The following is a 26,227-nucleotide window of genomic DNA, read 5'->3' on the forward strand; positions in this document are numbered from 1 at the left end:
TAGTATAGTCATTTGATAACATATACAATTTGTAATGATCAAGTCTGGATAATTAGCACTTACCTTTATATTTGGAGCCTTTGAATTCTTCTAAATTTTCACAAAATATCTAATTGTAAACTATAGTTGCTCTATTGTGCCATAGAGCATTAGAACTTAATCTCATTATCTCATTCTATTACGCAGATTTTATAATGTTCTCTGTATATATTTTATGTAATTAATTGCAGCCACCATTCCCTCTCCCCTTAGCATATTGTAATTCTGACCCTGCATATTTATTATGTTAATAAGCTTATTCTTTTATCACTGGAATACATACTTCAGTATTTGAATAAAAACAGAAATACAATTACTTGATCCTATTGGAATCATCAGTGTGATTCAGAGACAAGAACCTTTGTGATGATTGTGATTACTCTGAATATTCTTAAGACTATCAAATAACCAACACTATGATTTTTATTATTATATATTTAGACGATGCTATCATGCTTTCAGAAAAGTAGATCTTCTGGGAAATCTGATTTCAGCTGTCATCACTACTAGCAAAATCTGTTAATAATTCAGGACTGTTTTAATCAACAGTAACGTAACTGTTGAATATGCTTCTTGTTTTATAAATTTTGCTTGTAGACTCAGTAAGGCTTTCATTCTAATGTATTTTAAGAGTTATCCTATCCATTTGCCTATAGTAGCTTGAGGCTGTACAACACTGAGAAAATCAATTCCATAGTAGACTAACAGTTGAGTAATTTTAAAGAAATCATTCTGTAATAACTGTACAAACCTACTGCCATGCTGAAAGCTAGCACTGATTAAGTCTCTTTTGATTGATTATAACCAAGTCAGATTTGTGCTCTATTTTTACTTAGAGAAAAGAAAAAATATGAATATTTCTTGTTTCAGTTCATTAAAAGCACACAGAATTCCCACTTTTCCCATATTTTTCTAATTAGGTAATCTTTGTCTCTCTAATTGGACAGTTCTTTAATTTATAGCACTAAAGTCATTTTTGGATCTGAAGTCATTATCTGAAGTCTTCTTAATCTCTACAAGCCTAATCGAGTTTCTAGCAGTTTTTAGAAAGTTAAAAAGCTATTAAAAAAAATAAAACTTAATGGGGAAACAAAGATGATTTTGTTAAAGACCTAAAGCAATTTTTTAAAAATAAATTAAATTGGAAGTTTTGTCCACTTTCAAGAACACAAGGACACAGCCATCAGCCCAGTGTGCCACTGGCAATAGAATGACATAGGCGACTAGACAATAAGAATGCTTATGATCATGTCATAGATTCTGTCAGTATGGTCAATTGTTGCTTTGGAAGATATATATCAAAAGGGAAATTGGGGCTTCATAATACTCTCTGGAGCTTGATTGGACAGATACATACCAGAACTCTAGGATCAGATGCAATAGGGAACACACATAGAGAAAAAAAATGTTAACTAAACAAATTTGACTCTATTGGGTAGATAAGGATACTGAATGATATCCTTCCCAGGATACACTGAAAGGATATGAGCTACTAATTTTCAAACAAATAAAACATGACCACTGCCAAATAGAGAACCCCAGTGCTTTAGTTAGGGTTTTCTCTTGCTGTGAAGAGACACCATGAACATAGCAACACTTACAAAGAAAACATTTCATTGGGGCTGGCTTACAATTTCAGAGGTTTAGTCCATTGCCATCACGGTGGGACCTGGTGACATGCAGGCAGACATGGTGCTGGAGAAGAAGCTGAGAGTTCTATATCTTTATCTGCAGGATATCAGAAGGAGATACTGTATACTGGGCATAGCTTGAGTATATATGAGATCTCCTAGCCTGCTCCCACAGTGGCACACTTCCTCCTAGGCCACACCTACTCCAACAAAGACATAACCTTCCAATAATACTACTCCCTATGGGCCAGGCATTCAAACACATGAGTCTATGGGACTATACCTATTTAAACCTCCACATCCAGGAAAGCTGGAGATGGAAGAAATTAATGGATATTGGCCCTGTGATTAAAACCACAGGTGATGTACTAAAAGTCAATGTGGGGTTAATCAGACTCTTCTAAATTCATTGTATTTGTTTTTGGATTTCACTTACATGAAATGACTGGGTAGGGATAGAGACTATAAGATCACTGATCAAGTAGTAGACATTGCTTTCTGTGATCAATGAGTCCAAAAAATAACAGGCAAGCAGGAGATGACCATGCAAGGTGAAATTGTGTCAGAGAGAATCTCAAGAAACAGAAGCATTTTGATGTCTAATTTCTTGAGTTCTTTATATATTCTGGATATCAGCCCTCTGTCAGATGTGGGGTTGGTGAAGACCTTTTCCTATTCTGTAGGCTGTCACTTTGTCTTGTTGACCATGTCCTTTGCTCTACAAAAGCTTCTCAGTTTCAACAGGTCCCATTGATTGATTTTTTCTCTCAGTAGCTGTGCTACTGGTGTTATATTTAGAAAGTGTTCTCTGGTGCCAATGCATTCAAGAGTACTTCCTACTTTCTCTTCTATCAGATTCAGAGTAACTGGATTTATGTTGAGGTCTTTGATCCACTTGGACTTAAGTTTTGTGCATGGTGACAGATATAGATCTATTTGCAGCCTTCTACACATTGACATCCAGTTATGCCAGCACCATTTGTTGAAGATGCTTTCTTTTTTCCACTGTACATTTTTGGCTTCTTTGTCAAAAATTATGTGTTCACAGGTGTGTGGGTTAATGTCCGGGTCTTTAATTCGATTCCATTGGTCCACATGTCAGTTTTTATGCCAGTACCAAGCTGTTTTTATTATGGTAGCTCTATAGGAGAGCTTGAGGTCAGGGATCATGATGCCTCCAGTAGTTGTTTTATTGTACAGGATTCTTTTGGCTATCCTGGGTTTTTTGTTTTTCCATATGAAGCTGAGTATTATTCTTTCCAGATCTGTGAAGAATTGTGTTGGTAATTTGATGGGGATTGCATTGAATCTGTAGATTGCTTTTGGTAAGATTGCCATTTTTACTATGTTAATCCTGCCTATCCGTGAGCATGGGAAATCTTTCCATTTTCTGACATCTTCTTCGATTTCTTTTTTCAGGGACTTAAAGTTCTTGTCACACAGGTCCTTCACATGCTTAGTTAGAGGAACCTTGGGCTTACACAGGGACATATGCTCAGCCTGGAAGGAGGGGACAGGACTTGCCTGTACTGAATCCACCAGGTTTAAATGAATCCCCAGGGGTGTCTTGGTCCTCAAGGACATGGGAATGGAGGGGAGGGGCTAGGGGGATGTGGGGGGGGGGGCGAGAGGGGGAAAAACAGGGGAACCCATGGCTGATGTATAAAATTAAAACACATCATCATCATCATCATCATCATCATCATCATCATAATAATAAACAGAAGCAAACAGAAAATACTGCTGTGCAGAAGATATACTGATAAGACAAGAAAAATGTTGCAATAAGGACTCGCTGACTTCAAACGTTATGACTTTGTCTTTGTGTGCAATTGTTATCAAAACACATTGACTAATCTTGTTTAAATGCAGTGTATCCATCTTGTTAGTTATTTTTCTATTGCTGTGATAAGACACCATGAGAAAAGCAACATTTAGAAAAAAGAAAAAGAGTATAGCAGCAGAGAGGCAGATGCATGATAAAGCAGAAGCTGAGAACTTAAATCTTGAGACCTAACAACAAATGAGAGAGAGAGAGAGAGAGAGAGAGAGAGAGAGAGAGAGAGAGAGAGGAGGGCAAAGGGGAGTGAGACAGAGAACTAACTAGGAATTGAATGGACTTTTGAGAACTCAAAGCCAGCCCCCAGCACACCTCCTTCATCAAGGCCACACCTCCTCATCCTTCTCAAATAGTTCAAAAAACTGGGGCCTAAGTATTCAAAGATATGAAACTATGGCTGACATTCTCATTCAAATCACCACACCATTACTCTTTATTATTACCTTGTTGTGTAGGTGTATAAAGCCACACCTTTAATATAAAACCCTGTGTAGTAAGATACATGCTTGTTCTCTATTGTAGAAAGTTTATTTAGCTCTTGTGAACAACCCAGTGAAGAATCCATCAGAATTCCTTGGGGTTATAGACCAGAGGTAAAATACTTACTTGAAAAAGCAAGACCTTCTGTTCAATCCCCAGGAAAACAAACACATGAAGAACTATGATAGTTACTTAAAGGGTATAAAGGACCAGGCCACATGATGTGACATAAAAGCAGGAAAAAGACTGTAGAGGACAAGAAAGACCAGAGCAAAGTTGACAGGGCACAAAAGAGGAATTGGCAGAGGGGGACGTAGTGTGACAAGGCTTTTCTCCTTTCTCTAGACAAAACACAGATGTCTGTTCACCCAATATCTGGAACCCATGACAGGCCAAAGTCATAATAGCACCAAAGTCCAACTGGGTCAACCAGCAAGTTTTATTGGAGTTACATTCAGGAGCAGAAATGATTCAAAGACAGCTGTATGACCAAAGCTTACCCCAGCATGGTGACAGTTCAAGAAAGCTGGGAAACCTAGAGCATATTGCCCAGCAAGCAGGCATCCCTGAAGGTTGGAGAGTGTCCTTTCCAATGACTCTGGTCTAAACCTCTTCCAGGCACCTCTGCTTCCTCCAGGCAGGTGATCTGGTCTGAGAGTCTGCCTCCTTTGCAGTTTGGCTCTTTTATTCTTGAGAAGAAGGAGCCTAGTGAATCTGATCAGTTTCAGGGACTTCCTGAAGCTGCTTTGAGGTTTTAATCTTTCTTGTTCAGAAGCTTCCTTGCGTGATGGAATGCTTAAACTCTCAAGGAAACTGTTCCACAACAGTGGACAAAAGAAAAAAAGTGTGTATGAAAAGCCACAAGAAAACCCTCCATTTAAAATGATATCATAAGAACACCCCATGTTAATTATCAGTCCTATCTGTTCTTGCATTTTCCCAATTATGATGTTAAAAATAAAAAAAAAAAACAGTCACATAGTCTATTATGTTAAAAAGAAATATCTTTTGAGATTGAAACTTTTCAACTTCTAAAATTAGATAACAATATGAAATTTCATGATCAAAATTAATCCTGGGTACTCTAGGATAAAATTTGCTCCCATCCAAGATGACGAAACTTTTGAGTCCAGTATTTCTCAAAACAGCTCAAAAATGGAGTTGTACAAAAATTCTGAGCACTTGTAAGAAAGCTGCAAGGAAAGAACATGAGAGTCTTGTGACCTCAGTTTCTTCAAAAACCCAGAATTGTTCTTGAAAATTGTTTTCTTCTCCTTCTCAGGTGCAGCAGAGACAGTGAGTTTTCTTCAGTGTACTCATGACAGCTGGCTATTGTCATTTGTTATGCCTCTAGCAAAAAACATGTTTTTGCCATGTGCAGCTTGTTTTTGTGATGATATACAACTTGAAGTGAGAACTTTACTCAAGTGATCTTCTTAGAGTATAGATGGCCTGATGCTCTGAATAAAGTTGGCTATTGCATGAGACTTTAGTCTACCTCATATTTCATTTTCAGGCCCTGTTTTCCAAGGTTCATGCTACCAACTAGAACAGCAGCAGTACTACTCCAGCTGACAAGCATTTTGAACTACCATGGGCTGTAGTTACAGTAATTATCTTAAGTCTTTGGCAGTTCTGGATATATTAGAGACACATTGGTTCCATGGCTGTCTCTATCTGAAGTAATGTTATTTTTTTTTTAACATCACTATAGGTAATTAGCTATCTTTTGACTATAAAATTATATCAAGATTGAATCTTCTCACTCTATATTGAATAGTATTACTTTTATCACCAAACCTAAAAATGGAGAGTTGGGTAACAGATAAGGTAAGTCCATGAAAAATCAGATTTTTGAAACATAAGGATGAATCTACAAGCCCAGAACTAGGCTATGCCAAGGTCCTGAAATATTTTAACTAGGATTAAAAGAGATAACAGCAATGACTAAACACAGCCCAATATTCTGCTAATAGACAAAATAAAGAAACAAGGAAAAGGGTATTGTTAATTTCAAACTGACCTGATATTTTAATCTCAGTCTGACTATTAATTCTTGTATTTTCAGTCCAACTGCTCATTAGGGAAACATCAACATAGTATGTTATGTACATTCTAGGGTACACATAGAGACCAGAAGAAGGGTCTAGATCCCGTGGAACTAGAGTTAGAAGCAGTTGTGAGCATGAGGACTTAGGTCTAGAAACTGAACTTGAGTTCTCTGGAAGAGCAACAAGCATTCAACCAAAGGACCATTTCTGTAGCCTCCGTATTTTATGTTTTTATTACTTCTTAAGCCCTCTTTGTGATATTTTCTCTCTTCCTCTATTCCAAATCAATGAACATTTAATATACACTTTCCATCTTCCAGGATGTTTATTTTGGGCTTTCTTGATAAGGAACACTTTAACACCTAATAATGTTTAATAACAAAGACAATATTACTCTGAAGTATTAAGATTATTTTCTCATATAGTTAAGTGTAACACATATTTGTCGTTACAGAATAGTCAGGAGCTGCATTTATTTTACATTTTTTAATCATTTGCTTGAAAATTTCTGCTTTCCTGCTTTGAAGAACACTCAGAAATCATAGCATTTAAGACTTTCCTCCTTCCTAAAACAGTGAACAGTGCAAATAGGTGGCTTCCTCTCACACCCCATCCCATGGCTCTTTAAATGTTTAAGTGGAAAGTCTGGTTAAAATGCTAGCCTATTCCTTGTTTTGAAGTGCAAATCACACCAATCCCTTGGATCACACTCATACTTCTTTGTATTTCAAGCAGGAATTTTAACCAAGACACTGCTGAGTGAGATATCAAAGCACTTTGTTGGAAAGGTTAAGCATGTTACACTCCTTCCTTGATGCCATACCCAAGGATGTACTCCTGGTTGTACTCCATGTAAGACAGTGAAAACTGTCTCTGAATATTGTAAGACCTTTGGTAAGATACAGAGCAAAAATCCCATCCCCTTATATGAAGAAAAATAAGCATGTATTATACTGGGGACCTAATGTAAATTCTTCGTTTCCAACGGTTCTTTTTCAGTGGGCTTTGGGAAGTTCATTAACCAAACAGAGGACAGTAATCAGTGTAATGAGCTATCTAGTGATACTGCATTACTATTGACGTCTTCATGAGTTCCCTCTCACTGTCTGTCTGAACATATATACATAGATATTTGCGTGTACTTAATCAGTTCCCATTTTGCCAAAAAATAACTTTCTTTTGAAAGTATCATACTGAATACCCTGGGGTCCTGAGGATTTCTCTACATCTGGTATGGGATATCTGAGGGGAAAAAAAAATCTATGTACACTATGCTCTTGTCTTTTAACTTTATTCCTCTAAGACAAAATTCTATCAATACAGCTATAGCTCCGTCAGGCATTCAGGACGAGAATAAATATAGATACATCCAGCTCTTTATCTGTGTACTTCATTTCTCTGGGATGAAATCCTGTCTACATAGCATCAGTCCAGTTCCCTAGCCCATAGTCCTGCTAATGACTAAACTCTTATGCTTCCAGCCTTTTCTATGCCCTCCATTTCCTCATTCTCTGTTTCCACCTCTCTCTACTCCTGACACTCAGAAAACTCTACCTGAGATCTGCTTACCCTCTACAGAAACTCTGTCATCCTTTTCTCTCTGGCCATGCCATTCTGTCTCTCTACAGAAAGATGGCTGCCCTTTCTTTCCCTCACCACACAGTTCTCTGCCTCCTCAGGAATGTTCCTCCACCCTACCTTACATCTTGATATGTGAAAACCTCTGTTGTTCTCAGTCAGTTTCTCTGGAGAGACACTAGGCCTCAATATTTCAGTGGAGTAAACCACTTTTGACTCCATTGAGTCAACCTTTTAGAATTTACCCTTTGAAAATCCTTTTTATTGAGTTTGGGTTGGGTGTGAGACACTCTTTCCACTAAGAAATAAGACAAAAGTGAAAGTTTGTCACTTTGGTGATAATACTGTACAAAGTTGAAAACTCATCTTTCTGGGAGTTTCAGTTTTTGTATCAATCAACCTGTTGAGCATATCTCAACATTTCAAGTTCTTGTTGATTGTGGAAGAAGTCTCCCACCAAGTGACCAATTATGTGCAAAATATCCCCTTGAGTTTATACATGTACTAAAGATATATTGATTATTTCACAGAAATAAAAGAAAACCTGAATATTTTTAGTACTGCTGAAAACACCTGGTATCTTTTGTTTTACAAGAAAGCAACTTCAATATCTCATCAATATCAGGTTAATGACAATATAAAACATGATATTCAACAGAAGAATGAATTTAAATGATAACATCTACTTTTCCATCATTTCTGTAAGGGATTTAAGAATATCAGAAACAATGCTATCTACGAAAAGTCACTAGAAGCCACACAGAAGATAGCATAGGCTTTGAAGAATCATAAGAACAAAGGCTTGATCAAAGTTTTATGAGCTCTGAGAGTTCATTTTAAGGTTTCTCTTAAAGGAAAATACTATCAAATTGCAACAATGAAGTATTAACATGAACTTTTACTTAGGAAAAGAAGCCATAACAAGAAAAAACTAGAAAAAAAGTATATCCATCTTGTAGTTTTATTTAAATATATTTTTCATTGAATAGTCTTCAGTGATCTGTTTCATGTAACAGTGATGCCATTACATCATAAACTACCAAGAATAAAGATAATCCAGTCATTAATATGGCAAAGTTAGTCAAAGCCAACCTTCCGTTGCTGGTCATTTGTGGTGGGTATATGTTCCCTGAAATATTGTGTGTTCCCCGAAATAAATATATCTGGGGTCAGAGAACAGACAGCCACTAGAACAAAGCCAAAAATGGTGGCTAGAAAATGGGAAGAGTAAGCCATACCAGAAGTTGGGCAGTGGTGGTGCATACCTTTAATCCAAGCACTTGGGAGGCAGAGCTAGCCAGATCTCTGAGTTCAAGGCCACTTTAGAAACAGCTAAGCATGGTGACCCATGCCTTTAATCCCAGAAACCCAACCTTTAATCCCAGAATGAGATAGCAGAAAGCAGAAAGGTATATAAGGCCTGAGGACCAGGAACTAAAGGAGTAAAGCATGTAGTTAGTTAAGCATTTGGTTGGTTAAGTGTTCAGGCTTTGGAGCAACACAGTTCAGCTGAGATTCATATGGAGGAAGACTCAGAAGCTTCCAGGCTGAGGAAAAAGGATCACCTGAGGAACTACCAAGGTGAGATAGCTGTGGCTTGTTCTGTGTCTCTTATCTTCCAGCAATCACCCCAATAACTGGCCTCAGGTTTGATTTTATTAATAAGACTCTTTAAGATTCATGCTACAGTCATTACAAAATTTAGTTTGGTAAATCTATGATTTATTAATATATGAAACTGTGCTAGGCATACACACGAAAGTACTAAAGCCCCATGGTTATACTCTGCTCTGATAACTTCATTAGAGCCAAACCTCTAAAATAGCTCTCTATCTCCATTGTCCCTCTACCATGGGACCAATCTCCACTTGCCCCACAGTTGAGGATTTACTTAGAAATTCAGACAAGAAAATTTGAAGTTTAAAAAAAAAATGCATTTTGATTCCCTAAGTTTTGAAGAAATTTGGCCTCCTTGTGGATAAAGTGTTTGGACCAGCCATGGAAGTTAGAAGGTGCTCATGAAATAGTGGTATGCTTCAGACTTAAACTTCTTTCTATGTCATACATCAGCTGTGAATGCTATAGCCAGCCAGAATACAAAGAAATACATGCTTATCCTGGGAGTAAGTAACATGCCTGAGAAACCACCATCAAAACGTCATCCTCTAGGATTTCTTTTGTTTTGCCTGAGTTTTGCTTTGTTCTTTCAGAACATGGAGCTATGATTTGTTGCAGGTGGACAGGGTGGAAATTGTCATTCTTGGGGGATAATAACCTTCCTGGTCTCTCTCAGAGGAGAGCAGCCTTATTGGGAAGATGACCTCTCAAGACCCAGAGTGCCTGCTGCTGAAAGTTTCACCAATTATGACAATTTGAGTTCTTATTATGGAATTCCTTTCTTAAAGTTATAACTAAATATGAACACAATAGTTGATGCTATCCCTCTTTGCAAAAGGTCTGCAGACCTGTGACCATACTTCCATCTATTTGTTGGGGGGCCACATGGTCATACAAGAGAAAGCAAGTTATATTATCTTATAGTAAAAATAATACCAATTACATTTGCAATAACCTGGTGGGAAAAAGGCTCTTTCAAAACTAACTGGATTGATGATAATAAAGGAAAGTGTCATGGGTGACGTGTGTGTGGTGGGGGTGTGTGCGTGTGTGTGTGTGTGTGTGTGTGTATGTGATGCATGTGCATGTGTGCTACCCTATTCATGGATATTTGTCAGTCAGGGTTTAATACCACATGTCTTCCTCTGTCATGCTCCTTGTTGTCTTTTTGAGTAAGGCTCTCTCACTGAACCTTCAGTCCACTCTTTCAGCTAGATTGGCTGACCTGGGAGCCCTCAGTGTCTACACCAGTTTTGTATTTAAGGTAGCATTGTGGTTTGAAGCCTGCTTTCCTTCTGCCAAAAGTGTTCTTCCCAATTTAATTTGAACTTGCCTTTCCACATTGCTAGTTCTCTCTTTAATGAAGTAGGTAAATTTTTGATACATGCTTATCTTTTGTTCTCTGGAAATTATGAGGTAAAATTGTATACATGCTAAACAGAACTCCATGGTAGTAGAGATCATGCGTTGGGCATGGGGATTTTGTCTCCTTTCTCCTTTAGAGAGTACCAGCACAGCTTTCACCCTCGTGACCACGCCCTCCATCAGTTTTAATAACCTGATACCTCGAATTAATGGAAAGAAGTGAAAGGTTATATAAGCAAGAAAATTATGACAATGATGAGTAGGGAAAATAATTGCTTTGGTTCTATGGAATTTATGAAATTAAATGTGATGAGAGAGCACAGATTTAATATTTATTTATTCAAAAGCACCACTTAGTTACGTAGCCTTAAGAGATTTGTGACAAAAATCTCTGAATATTTTTCTACTTTTTCTCTGTTTTAAAATAAGCATGATTTTCATTCAAATTTGAGGAAAAATGCATAAATTTAAAAAAAAAATCTGTCTTTTTATCCTATTTCCATTTTCAACTATTTTAAAACATTTTTGAAGTAGTTTATGTTCAGAAAAAAATTTAAAGGAAGGTGCAGAGATTTCTCTTGTAACCATTTTCTGAACACAGGCCTATTTATACACATTTATCAAAATCTTTATCTTATTCTTTTAAGGAGGTCATTGATATTTTGACAAAAACTGTATTTAATCTACAAACCACATTGGATAAACAACACTGACTTTTTCAGGTATTATCATGAGTTGTTTTAATTTTTTTTTCTTTCAGCAATGTTTTAGAGTTGTCCTGTTTGGGAGAAAAAACATGTCTCCTAGAGTCTCATGAGTGTGAACACTTGGTCAAAGGTATTGTCTGATGTGATTTAGTTGGTTAAGTCTGCTTTTGAGATTAAAAGTCTCAAGCAACTTCTTGCATTAGAAGTTGTGAGATCTCAGCATCCTTCTACTTACTGCCACACCTTCCTGCCATGATAGACTCTTATTTATCTAGTACCCTAAGCCAAAATAAACTTCCTTCACTAAGTTCCTCTGGCCATGGTGTTTTATCACAAACAGCAACAGAAAAGTAACTAATACAGAAGTTTTCATTTTGAAGATTTTGCACCCCTTTAACTAAATTTGTACCTAGGTAGTGTAAGATTAGTAGCTACCATAAATAGGGCTTTCTTTTTTAAAATTTCTGTTTCATGTCATTTGTTCTTAGTGCATGGGAATGCTGTAGGCTTTGTATATTGTATATTTAGCCCATACCTTTGTTAAATTTGTTTACTTGTTCTAATCATTTGTGGTAGAGTCACTGACATTTTCCTGCACATAGAATCATGTCATCTGTGTACAGTAACAGCTGAATTTCCTTCTTTCTTGTGTGAATGACTTTCATTCTTTCTTTTTCCCTGTTCCTCTGCTAAGACTTGAATAATGGTGATGAAGTGAGCATCTTCATTTCCTTCCCATCTTTTGCTTCCCCCCATTCAGTGTGAGTTAATGCTGGCATTAATGTGTGCAGACTTTATTATATCCACCCTGCCACCAATCTGTTATGCTTTTTTTATTGCAATGATTTATTTAAATTTACCAAATGTCTTTTCTTCATCATTCAGATGGTCTTCACATTTCTGTTATTTGTCCTAATTGATGTAGTGCTTCATGCTTATTGGTTTCCATATGTTGACTCATCCTGCAGGCTCGAGATTAATCTTACACCATCATGGTGAACACTCACTTCAGTTGGCTGCTGGACCCTGTATACTTTGTGAAAGATTCTAGCTTACATTTATAGTCATAAGGGACATTGGAGTATAATTTTCCACTTGTTTAATTGTCTGTTTTGAGGCTTTATAGTATGGATTTGGAAAATTTATCATTGTCAAGAACTTCTAACAACCAAGCAAGGTGACACATACCTATAACTCTTGCACTAGGGATGTAGGGGTAGTAGCATCAGCAGTTGCAAGAGATATTTGACTACATTGTTTCTTTAAGAACAGATTGAGCTATAAGAGAACCTGTCTGCAAACAAACCTCAAACAAACAAACAAACAATGTGCCAGGAGGTTGTGGTTTAGTCCTTTAAATGCCAGTACTCAGGAAGCAGAGTTGGGCAAACCTGTGAGTTTGAGGCTAGCCGGGTTTACAGAATGAGTTGCAGGACATCCAGGCCTACACAGAGAAAATCTGTCTTGCAAAAACAAACACTCAAACAAACAAACAAAAAACAAAACAATAAATGAAAAAAATGCCAAATTGTTTGATCCCCAAGTACAGAATCCTTTCAGAAAAATGCTAAACTATTCTGAGAAGAACCCATAGTAGTTGTTGCTGTGGATATGTTTTGTGTACCATAAATGTGTTGCTCTGATAAGTTGATTAAAAAAAATGCTGATTGGCCAGTAGCCAGGCAGAAAGTATAGGCAGGTCAAGCAGAGAGGAGAATTCTGGGAACAGGGAGGACTGAGTCAGGAGTCGCCAGCCAGACACAGAGAAAGAGAGGTGTAAAAGTACCAGTAAGCCATGTGGCAACTTATACACTGATTTAAAATGGGTTAATTTAAGATGTAAGAACTGGATAGCAAGAACCATTAGGCCAAACAGTTTAAATAATATAAGCGTCTGTGTGTTTATTTGGGTCTGAGTGGCTGCAGGCCCAGGGAGGGACTGGAAATAACTCCAGCTACAAGTTGTTCTTTAGAAATGTGATAGAAATCAGCAGTGAAGTCATCTGGTCCAGGGCTTTCCTTTGCTGAAAGACTTTTTATCTGATTCCATCTCTTTTGTTCACTAATAGTTTGTTCAGGTTTCCTCTATGATTCAGTGTTGGTAATGGGTAAGTGTGAGGGAGTAGCACACTTCTTATTGACAAGTGTGTTTGTATACTGGTGTTAGAGGAAATGTCACTTTGTCTTTGTCCTGTATTAGCTGCAATGTGTCCTTTTAATTTCTGATGCCACACTGTGTTTTTCAGTTTTGCTCATTTTTACAGGTAACTCATTTTCTGTTAGTTGTATTATTTTTGAGTGGATATTTATCTCGACTCTCACCTGTAGTCTTTTTTTAACTACTAGTTTGTGGTTTTTCTGGTTTCCTTAGATGTAAACATGTGTTTTATTAGCGATCCCTATGCATCTTAAATGCTGTAACTTTCACTTTCTTCCAAGACTGGGTTGACTCTACCCATTGGGATGAATATGCTGTCTTTGTTTTTATTACTTTCAAGATTTAAAAAAATAAATCTTTTACTTGTCTTCTCTAATTCATTGGTGTTCAAACATGATCTGTTTGAATTCAATGTATGTAATAATTTCTGCATGTTTTTTTGTGACTGACATACAGTTTAGTCACACTGTTCAGAGTGGGTATTCAGTATAACGTTATTTTAAGAATCTTCTGTGGTTGACCACTTTCTGTATCTTCAAGAGTGTTCCATATGCGATGGGTTCAAATGTATGTTTTTCTGGTGTTAAATGGCATGTCCCTCCAGCTTAACTAAGTTTTGACTGAAGGGTTTGCTCTTCGTTGAAAGTGGGTACTCATGTCCCCCCTTCTTACTGTAACCTACTGGAGTCTATCTACCCTTTAATTCTGCCTTTTTGATTGTTTTTATAAACTTGGATACTGAACATATACAATTAACTGTCATTTCCTCTTCTTAAATTGACTCCTTTGTACACACACACACACACACACACACACACACACACAATCTCCCCTCTACCAAAACTCCTGATTATATTTGTGTTCTATTTATATAGACTATAAATTTCTACACTTTCAGTTTATATATGTCCTCAGATAAATGAGTCTCTTGTGTGTAGCACATATTGGCTCCTCAGGAAAGTTCCATTTTGTCTTTCTTTCTCATTTCATGTCTCTATGAATGCATGCACTGTTTTGTTGTTTGTTGAGACAGGTTTTGAACTCATGGCAATCCTCCTGTATCGGTCTCACTATTGCTGAGATTACTAGTGGGAGCCACGACTCCAGGCTTCATCACTCTATATCAGCTAATCAAAGAGTTTTAAGTATTTATATGAAAGGTAATTATCAACAGGTAGTGACTGTTTCATTATTATAATATTGCTTCTACGTAGATCTGCTCATTTTGTTTGTGTGATTCACGTCTTGGTCTTGTGAAATTCCCTTTGTGGTGAGGTGACTTGTCTTCTATCATGTATTTTACTTATGTATATATGTATGTATTACAAAGTTTTGCTTTGCAGTTACCATGAAGCTAAAAAAAATAGTCTCCTATTGATTATAACAAGCTCTTTTGAAATAATAACAACTTAACATTAATTGTATATATAGAAAAAGAAACAAAAAATGAGAGAAAACACTGATAACATTTTCATATTTTTCCACAGTTCTCCCTACACTTTGAATTTCTCATCCTCATTTTACATGTTTCTGTAGTTCCTATTTATTAAAATATTAGTGATGGTAGATGAAATGGCTGAGTGGATGACAGTGTTTACTGTCAGGCCTCAGGACCTGGAATCCCTAGGACCCCCATAATGGAATGAGAGTCCTAGCTCTTACAAGTTGTCCTGTGTCCTGCACAGCTGTGTAGCCCTCACACATGAATAAACAAATGTAATAAAAATATAAAAAATATTGAAGTTAAAAATATTGAGACTAATATTTTTAGTCTTCAAGGCAATGGTACCTTATACAGTCTCTATTTGAAGCCAAGGATGTCTAAATTTTTGTGTCCAGATGTACCACTGAATTTTACACCCTCCCCTATTTTCTGTTACTCATTATCTTATCTTTCTTTTACTTTGAAGGATTTGCTTTAATATTTTTAAATGTGGGATACATCTGGAGGTAATGGCATCTCTCAGCTTGTGTTTGAGAATGACTTTATCTTCTTTCTTGTCAAGGACTGTTCTTGTTGGCACGGTGTTCTTTGTGGCTGATTTCATTTTTTTCCCCAGTACTGAGAGTAACTCATCTTTCCTTTTTCCCTGTGACATTTCTGTGCTCAGATGATCTGGAATAACTTCATGTTATTCATCTCTTTTCTTTGGATAATTTGAAATTCCATGAAAATTTGTTGTTTCATTTGTATTTTTTTCCTTTATTATTATGTGTTTTAAATTTTATACATCATCCATGGGTTCCCCAGCCCCTCACCTCCATTCCCATTTTTAAGTACCTGGTTATAATGTAGCTTCTAGTAGACTTGATTGAGAGGAATCTGAGTAGTGACTTTATTTTTTTTAAGATTTGATAATCTTTTTCTATTATCTTGATTATTCTCGCTATCAAGTTGGCATTTTCAAGTCCATCTGACATTAAACAATTCCAAATATTTTCACTTTTAATTTTTTTTTAAAGTTTTCTTACTTAACTACTCTGAGCTATCTATGACAGTTTCTGGTGCTTTGTTTTGTCACACAGGAGGCATCATGATTCCTTGAAATTTCTTGATAATCATTGACCTAAGACAAATATCCACTATGTCTCAGGGATACAACACCAGTACCACAGACACTGAGAGCAACAATTAATGAATGGACTTTGTGAAACTGAGAAGCTTCTGTAAGGCAAAGAACATAGTAAATAAGACAAAACTACAGCCTACAGAATGGGAAAGATCTTCACCAGACCCACATCTGACAGAGGGCCGATCTCCAAAATAAATTAAAAAATTCAAGAAACTAGACATCAAAATGGCAAACAATCCAATTTAAAAATGGGCTACAGAGCTTAACAGAGAATTCTCAACAGAAGAATCTCAAATGGCTGAAAGACATTTAAGGAATTGCTCAACATCCTTACTCATCTGGGAAATGCAAATCAAAGCGACTGAGATACCATCTTACACCTGTCAGAATGGCTAAGATAAAAAACATTGAAGGCAGCTTATATTGGAGAGGATGTGGAGCAGGGGGAACATTCCTCCACTGCTGGTGGGTGTGGTGGTATTGTGTTCCCCAAGATATTGTGCACCCTAATAAACTTATCTGGGGTCAGAGAACAGAAGAGCCACTATTTATAGAGGCCAGAAAATGGTGGCACACAAGCATTTAATTCTATCACTTGGGAGGCAGAGATCCATCTGGATCTCTGTGAGTTCAAGGCCACACTGGAAACAACCAGGCTTGGAAACAAGAGATTTTAATCCTAGGAAGTAATGGCAGAAAGCAGAAAGGTATATAAGGCCTGAAAACCAGGAATCAGGCTGGTTAAGCTTTCAGACTTTCAAGAAGCAGTTCAGCTGAGATCTATTTGGATGAGGACTCAGAAGCTTCCAGTCTGAGGAAACAGGATCAGCTAGCTAAGTAATTGGCAAGGTGAGGTAGCTGTGGCTTGTTCTGCTTCTCTGATCTTCCAGCATTCACCCTAATACCTGGCTCCAGGTGTGTTTTTATTAACAACACTCTTTAAGATTCATGCTACAGGTGGGAGTGCAAACTTGTGCAGCCACTTTGGAAATCAGTGTGGCAGTGTCTCAGAAAATTAGGAATCAATCAACCTCAAGACCCAATGATACTACTCCTGGGCAAATATCCAAGAAATGTTCAATCATACCACAAGGACACTTGCTCAACTATGTTCAAAGCAGCATTATTCATAATAGCCAGAACCTGGAAACAACCTAGATGCCCCTCAACCAAAGAATGGATGAAGAAAATGTGGTTCATATACACAATGGATTACTACTCAGCAGTTAAAAACAATGACATCATGAAATTTGCAGGCAAATAGATGGAACTAGAAAATATCTTGAGTGAGGTAACCTCAGAAGGACAAACATGGTACATACTCACTCATAAGTGGATACTAGATTTAGGATAATCAGACTAAAACTCACAGCTCCAGAGACTCTAACTAACAAGGAGGACCTTAAGAGGGTAGCATGGACCTCCCTGGGAAGGGTAAATAGATGAGAGCTAAATGAATAAACTGGGGATGAGGTGTGGGCAATGGAGGGCAGGGGATGGGGGATGAGAACATAAGGGAATGGGATGGTCAAGCTGGAACAGGATGGAATTGAAGAGCAATGGAAGAGATACCTTGATAGAGGGAGAGACATCATGGAGATAAGGAGAAATGTGGTGCTAAGGAAGTTCCCAAGAATCCATGAGGATGACCCCAGTTTAGAATACTAGCAATAGTAGAGAGAGGGTCTAAGTTGACTTACCCCAATAATCAGATCAGTGAATACCCTAACTGTCATCATAGAGCCTTCATCTAGTAACAGGTGGAAGCAGACACAGAGATCCATAGCCAAGCACCTGTCTGAGCTCTACGAGTCCAGTGGTAGAGAGGGAAGAGGGATTCTATGAATAAGGGGCATCAAGATCATGATGGGGAAACCTACAGAGACAACCAAACCAAACTAATGGCAACTAATGAAATTTAGACCAACAGCTGTGGAGGCTCCATGGGACTAGTCTAGGCCCTCTGCATAAGTGAGACAGTTGTGTAGTTTGATCTGCTTAAGGCCCCCCCTGACAGTAAGATCAGGGTCCATCCCTGATGCATGAGTTGGCATTTTGGAGCCCATTACCTATGATGGGACACCTTGCACAGCCTTGATGTAGCAGGAGGGGCTTGTTCCTGCCTCAGGTGAATGTACCAAGCTCTGCTGACTCCCCCATGGGAGGTCTTTTTGGAGAAGGGGATGAGGGATGGGTTGGGGGAGAAAGCAGGGGGGGGGCAGGAGAAGGAAAGAGAGGAGAGTCTATGCTTGGTATGTAAAATGAATAAAAAATTTCTTGATTAAAAACTATTTTCAATAAGAAAAAATATAAAAATAAAGACATACACATACTGAAATATTAGCTATGTGTTCTCATTTTCATAATCTATGTTTGTTTAACTGTTCCTGGATGCTTTTCTTTGAGCCTGTTGTTAAATGCAGCTATTTCATCACTAGAGGGCGCTTCTACACCAAGTCTGTCATCCTACAATTAGTGTGCTGTTCAAAACTGAGGGAGCTGTGTTTGAGGGATGTCCTGTATCCCCAAATCCCTACTTCAGACTGGAGTGGGTCCAGCCTTATCTGCTAATTCCATTCTTGGGTCAGGAGCCATAAAATTCTTCTGAGGTGGGACCCTCAGGTGCTGAGTCTGGCTCTAGGGCCCTTAGCCATCACTTTCTCTTTTCCCAAGCAGCTAGTGGGTCTTTTCTTTGAGGTTGTTGGAGTTGTGGTAAAAATGAACCTGGAAGCCCTTTAACTTCCAGATCTACAACACAAGTTCATCGTGGATCATCAGAGCCCACCATTAACAACAAACAGGAGGATAGGATCCAGGGCCATACTTCTAGAGTCCAGAGTTGTGTCTGAAGATAACTGCATTTGCAAGAAGTAGTGCCTGTTAGAATACAAGTCCATCCCAGAGGGACCTCATGACTTTAACAGATTGGGGCCAGAGCCTATGTCCATCAGCTTTGGAGTGGGAAGTTGTTTTACAAATATTTGCTAGGTGTTCATGTTCACTGCCATAAGCGCTTCCCTTGAATGTAAAGTCCTATGCATACTTGTCCGTCCCATCATCAAATGAATGGAGTCTTTTTCCATGCTCTTGTTTGGGCTAACTCTGATAGTTCCCATGGTATCAGATAGATGCTCATTCAGAGGCTTTCTTTACAAACACTGGCCTTCAGCCAGGGATCATGGGACTCTTGTAGGTACTGATGTTCTCCACTCTGGATCCAACTTCCCAGTCTAAGACCCATGTTGTATTCTTTCTCCTTTATTCAAACTGAAGGTCATACCTCTGCCGCTTAGAACTGGAGGTTGCAATGAACCTAGGTAGATCTTTTCCTGTTTACTCCAATGATTCTTTGTCTCTTATGCCAAAGCAACAGCTGTGGTGTCTCACTTGGCTTCTTCAGTGCTGAGGAATGTTCTTCCGTATATGAAAACTGCTCAAAGTGATGTCTTCCTCTATTACCATCTTTCAGTATGACTACAGAGAGATTTCCTAGAATTGGACAAGAAGTATTGGCAATTTATTTAGCAAAACAGCCATGCACAATATTTATTCTTCCAATCCATGGCAAAGCTATGTTTCCTCTTTATGTTTTTTTCTTTTAATATACGTCATGAGCATTTTTAAGTTTGAAGAAGACAATTTTTGTACAATTGGTAAATATTTACTTCACATATTTTAGTTTGGAGAAGCTTCTATAAATGTTTTTGTATTTCTTTATTAATATTATTATTATTATTATCATCATCATCATATTTGTGTTTCAATTTTACAAATCAGCCATGGGTTCCCCTGTCCTCCCAACTCCTGCACTCACCCCCACATTCCTCCTATCCCCTCCCCTCCATTCCCATCTCCTCCAGGGCCAAGACTCCCCTGGGAATTCATTTGAACCTAGTGGATTCAGTACAGGCAGGTCCAGTCCCCTCTTACCAGGCTGAGCAACGTGTCCCTGTGTAAGCCCAAGGTTCCAAACAGTCAGCTCATGCACTAAGGAAAGGTCCTGGTCCCACAGCCTGGATGCCTCCCAAACAGTTCAAGATATTCAATTGTCTCAGATATCCAGAGGGCCTGATACAGCTGGGGACTCCACAGCCTTCAGTTCATAATTCATGTGTTCCCATTGCTTTGGCTTTTTGTCTCTGTGCCTCTCCAATCTTGGTCTCAAAAATTCAGTCTCTTACAGGCCCTCCTCTTTCTCGAAAATTGGACATGTGGAGCTCCACCTGGGGCCTGGCTGAGGATCTCTGCATCCACTTCCATCAGTTATTGGATGAGAATTCCAGCATGACTGTTAAGGGTGTTTGGCCATCTGATTACCAGACTAGGTCAGATCAGGCTTTCTCTCAACCATTGCCAGCAGTCTACAGAGGAAGTGTAGATGTAACCGGCTTGTTAAATAAGAAACACAGAACCGATTGCAGAGTTAAAAACCACGAGGTCAGAGCAAGAGTGGAAAACTTTACCCTTCATTGCTTCTGCTGTTCTTCCTCTCTGCCAGAGACCTACTTCTGTGCACCCTGTCTATTTAAAGACTTTCTGTTCTGTTTTCTCATTGGTTGTAAACCCAGCCACATGACCTCCTCATCACTGCCTGTTTGTACAGACCTCCAGGTCTTCTATGGTTGGTATTGAGATTAAAGGCGTGTGTCTGCCATGCTGGCTGTGTCCTTGAACACACAGAGATCCTCCTAGCTCTGCCTCCCAAGTGCTGGGATTAAAGGCATGCCCCACTACTGCTCAGCTTCTGCTCTGGCTTGCTCTGATCTCAAGGCAACTTGAGATCACATAATAAAATCACATTTCAATACAAATAAAATATCACTATAAGGAAGTATCATTATGAATTTCTGGAGAGCTCTCCAGCACTCTGCCTATTCCTGTTCTCATGTGGTCTTCATTTATCATGATCTGTTATTCCTTGTTCTCCCTTTCTGTTCTTGATCCAGCTGAGATCACCTGCTCCCCTAAGCTTTCTTTCCCTCAAACATTGCCCTTCCTTACTCCCACTGTCACCCAGGTTGTTCATGTAGATCTCATCCATTTCTCTGACATTGGGTGATCCCTGTGTCTTTCCTAGGGTCCTATTTTCCAGGTAGCCTCCCTGGAGTTGTGTAGCAGTCTAGTCATCTTTGTTTTACATCTAGTATCCTCCTAGGAGTGAATACATACCGTGTTTGTCCTTCTGAGTCTGGGTCACCTCACTCAGGATGATTTTTTTTTTCTAGATCTATCCATTTGCCTGCAAACCTCATGATGTCATTGTTTTTCTCTGCTGAGTATATGTACCATATTTTCTTGATCCATTTTTTAGTTGAAGGGAATCTAGGTTGTTTCCAGGTTCTGACTATTACAAACAATGCTGATATGAACATAGCTGAGCAAATGGCCTTGTGGTATGATTGAGCATTCCTTGAGTATATATCCAAGAGTGCTACAGCTGGGTCTTGGGGTAGATGGATTCCAAATTTTCTAAGGAAGTGCCATATTGATTTCCAAAGTGGCTGTGTAAGCTTGCATTCCCACCAGCAGTGGAGGAGAGTTCCCCTTGCTCCACATCCTCTCCAGCATAAGCTGTCTTCTGTGTTTTTTATCTTAGCCACTCTGACAGGTGTAAGGTGGTATCTCAGAGTCGTTTTGATTTGCATTTCCCAGGTAATTAGGGATATTGAGCAATTCCTTAAATTTCTTTCAGACATTTGAACTTCCTCTGTTGAGAATTCTCTGTTTAGTTCTATAGCCCATTTCTTAATTGGACTGTTGGGCATTTTGATGTCTAATTTCTTGAGTTCTTTATATATTCTGGATATCAGCCCTCTCTCAGATGTGTGGTTGTTGAAGACCTTTTCCCATTGTGTAGGCTGTCGCTTTGTCTTGTTGACCATGTCCTTTGCTCTACAAAAGCTTCTCAGTTTCAACAGGTCCCATTGATTGATTGTTTCTCTCAGTGTCTGTGCTACTGGTGTTATATTTAGAAAGTGATCTCTGGTGCCAATGCGTTCAAGAGTACTTCCTACTTTCTCTTCTATGAGGTTCAGAGTAACTGGATTTATGGGGAGGTCGTTGATCCACTTGGACTTAAGTTTTGTGCATGGTGACAGATATGGATCTATTTGCTCAACTATGTTCGTATCAGCTTTGTTTGTAATAGCCAGAACCTGGAAACAACCTAGATGCCCGTCAACTGAAGAATGAATAAAGAAAATATGGTACATATACACATGTTGGTTTTTATGCTAGTACCAAGCTGTTTTTATTTCGGTAGCTCTATAGTAGAGCTTGAGGTCAGGGATTGTGATGCCTCCAGAGGTTGTTTTTTTGTACAAGATTCTTTTGGCCATCCTGTGTTTTTTGCTTTTCCATATAAAGTTGAGTATTATTCTTTCCAGATCTGTGAAGAATTGTGTTGGTAATTTTATGGGGATCGGGTTGAATCTGTAGATTGCTTTAGGTAAGATTGCCATTTTTACTATGTTAATCCTGCCCATCCATGAGCATGGGAGATCTTTCCATTTTCTGAAATCTTCTTCAATTTCTTTTTTCAGGGACTTAAAGTTCTTGTCATATAGGTCCTTCACATGCTTAGTTAGAGTAACCCCAAGGTATTGTATATCATTTGTGGCTATTGTAAAGGGTGATGTATTTCTGATTTCCTTTTCAGCCTGTTGTCTATTGTATATAGGAGGGCTGCTGATTTTTTTTTTTTGACTTGATCTTGTATCCTGCTATGTTGCTGAAGGTTTTTATTACAATCAGTTCCTTGGTTGAATTTTTGGGGACACTCATGTATACTATCATGTCATCTGCAAATAGGGAAAGCTTGACTTCTTCCTTTCCAATTTGTATCCCCTTCATCTCCTTATGTTGTCTTATAGCTCTGGTTAGAACTTCAAGTACTATATTGAATAAGTATGGGGAGAGGGGACAGCCTTGCCTTGTTCCTGATTTTAGTGGTATTGCTTTGAGTTTCTCTCCATTTAATTTGATGTTGGCTGTTGGCTTGCTGTAGATTGCCTTTATTATGTTTAGGTATGTTCCCTGTATTCCTGATCGCTCCAAGACCTTTATCATGAAGGGGTGTTGGATTTCATCAAATGCCTTTTCTGCATCTAGTGAGATGATCATGTGGTTTTTTTCTTTGAGTTTGTTTATATGGTGTATTACATTGATGGAAATTCATATGTTGAACCACCCTTGCATCCCTGGGATGAAGCCTACTTGATCATGGTGGATAATTGTTTTGATGTGTTCTTGGAGTCTGTTTGCCAGTATTTTATTGAGTATTTTTGCATCAACGTTCATGAGGGAGATCGGTCTGTAGTTCTCTTTCTTTGTTGCATCTTTGTTTGGTTTAGGAATCAGGGTAATTGTCCCCTCATAGAAGGAGTTTGGTAACATTCCTTCTCCTTTTATTGTGTGGAACAATTTAAAGAGTATTGGTATTAAGTCTTCTTTGAAGATGTGGTAGAATTCTGCAGTGAACCCATCTGGTCCAGGGCTTTTTTTTTTTTGGTTGGGAGACTTTTAATGACTGATTGTATTTCCTTGGGGGTTATTGGACTATTTAAATGGTTTATCTGGTCTTTATTTAACTTAGGTATGTGGTACCTATCCAGAAAATTATCCATTTCTTTTAGATTTCCCAGTTTTGTGGAGTAGAGGTTTTTGAAGTATGACCTGATGATTCTCTGGGTTTCCTCATTGTCTGTTGTTATGTCCCCCTTTTCATTTCTGATTTTGTTAGTTTGGATGCTCTCTCGGTCTTTTGGTTAGTTTGGATAAAGGCTTGTCTATCTTGTTGATCTTCTCAAAGAACCAACTCTTTGTTTCATTAATCCTTTGTATTATTCTCTTTATTTCTATTTTATTGATTTCAGCTCTCAATTTGATAATTACCTGGCGTCTGTTCCTCCTGGGAGACTTTGCTTCTTCCTGTTCAAGGGCTTTCAGGTGTGTTGTCAAGTCACTAGCATGAGATTTCTCCAGCTTCTTTATGTGGGTATTTAGTGCTATGAATTTCTCTCTTAGCACTGCTTTCATAGTATCCCATAAGTTTGGGTATGTGGTGTATTCATTTCCATTGATGTCTAGGAAGTCTTTAATTTTTTTCTTTATTTCTTCCTTAACCCATTGGTGATTCAGTTGAGCATTATTCAGTTTCTATGAGATTGTAGGATTTCTGTAGTTTTTTCTGTTGTTGAAATCTAATTTTAAACCATGGTGGTCAAATAGAACACATGAGGTTATTCCAATTGTTTTGTATCTGTTGAGATTTGCTTTGTGGCCAAGTATGTGGTCAATTTTAGGGAAGGTTCCATGGGGTCCTGAGAAGAAGGTATATTCTTTTTTGTTTGAGTGGAATGTTCTGTAGATATTGATTAAGTCCATTTGAGCCATAACATCAGTTAAGACCATTAAGTCTCTGTGAAGTTTCAATTTGGCCGATCTGTCCAGAGGTGAAAGTGGGGTGTTGAAATCTCCTACTATTTATGTGTGGGGTTTTATATGTGATTGAAGCTTTAGTAATGTTTCTTTTACATATGTGGGTGCCCTTGTGTTTGGGGCATAAATGTTCAGAACTGAAACTTGATCTTGGTGGATCCTTCCTGTGATTAGTAAGTAATGCCCTTCATCATCTCTTTTGATTGATTTTAGTTTGCAGTCTATTTTGCTTGATATTAGGATGGCTACACCAGCTTGCTTCTTAAGACCATTTGATTGGAAAGTCTTTTCCCAGCCTTTTATTTTTAGGAGGTGTCTGTCTTTGTATTTGAGGTGTGTTTCTTGTATGCAGCAGAAAGATGGGTCCTGTTTTCATATCCATTCTGTTAGTCTGTGTCTTGTTATAGGTGAATTAAGTCCATTGATATTAAGGGATATTAATGACCAGTGATTGTTCTTTCCTGTTATTATTTTTATTTTTTTGGTGGTAGTGTGTGTGTACTTCTCTTCTTTGGGGTTTACTGCTGTGGTGTTATCTATTGCCTGTGTTTTCATGGGTGTATCTGTCTTCCTTAGGTTGGAATTTTCCTTCTAGTGCTTTCTGTAGGTCTGGGTTTGTGGGTAAGTATTGTTTAAATCTGGTTTTGTCTTGGAAGGTCTTGTTCACTCCATCTATGATGATTGAAAGTTTTGTTGAGTATATTAGTCTAGGCTGGCATCCATGGTCTCTTAGTGTCTGCATTATATCTGTCCAGGTCCTTCTGGCTTTCAAAGTCTCCATTGAGAAATCAGATGTTATTCTGATGGGTTTGCCTTTGTAAGTCACTGGCCTTTTTCCTTTCGTGCCCTTAATATTCTTTTTTTATTCTGTATGTTTAGTTGTTTAATTATTATGTGGTGAGGGGACTTTTTTGGGGGTCTAGTCTGTTTGGTGTTCTATAGGCTTCTTGTATCTTCATAGGCATTTACTTCTTTAAGTTGGGAAAGTTTTCTTCTATGATCTTGTTAAATATATTTTCTGTGCCTTTGTGTTGGTATTCTTCACCCCTTCCTCCATCCCTATTATTTGTAGGTTTGGTCTTTTCATGGTGTCCCAAATTTCTTGGACATTTTGGGTCATGACTTTGTTGGTTTTAGTGTTTTCTTTGACTGATGAATCTATTTCTTCTAACTTATCTTCAACACCAGAGATCCTCCCTTCCATCTCTTGTATTCTGTTGGTTATACTTGCATCTGAAGTTCCCGTTTGTTTACCCAGAGTTTCTGTTTCCAGCATTCCTTCTGCTAGTGTCTTCTTCATTTTTTCTATTTTCCTCTTTAGGTCTTGGACTGTTTCCCTTGCTTTTTCATGATTTTCTTTCAGGGACTTGTTGTTTTCTTCTGCTTTAATTGTCCTTTCCTCTAGTTTTTTATAGCATTCTTCCCATTTTTTTTTTTTGTTTGTCTGCTCCTCCACTTTCTTTTTGATTTCTTCTATATATGGCTCTAGCCTCTTCATGATGTTACTTATAAGGTTGTTTTCTTCTTCTTCTTCCATTCCATGATGTTCAGGTCTAGCTGTTGGAGAAGGGCTAGGTTCTGATGATGCTGTATTGCTCTTTATTTTGTTGTATGCACTTCTGTCTTGATGTCTGCCCATCTCCCTGTGGGTTCGTTCTTGGTCTTATCAGTGTACTTGGTCCAGACAGAGCTGACAGATTTAGGGAGCCTCTCTCTGGTCCAGATGGAAGCTCTGGGCCAGATGGGAGC

Source organism: Onychomys torridus, chromosome 20 (genome assembly GCF_903995425.1).
Source record: "Onychomys torridus chromosome 20, mOncTor1.1, whole genome shotgun sequence".
Taxonomy (NCBI): Eukaryota; Metazoa; Chordata; class Mammalia; order Rodentia; family Cricetidae; genus Onychomys; species Onychomys torridus.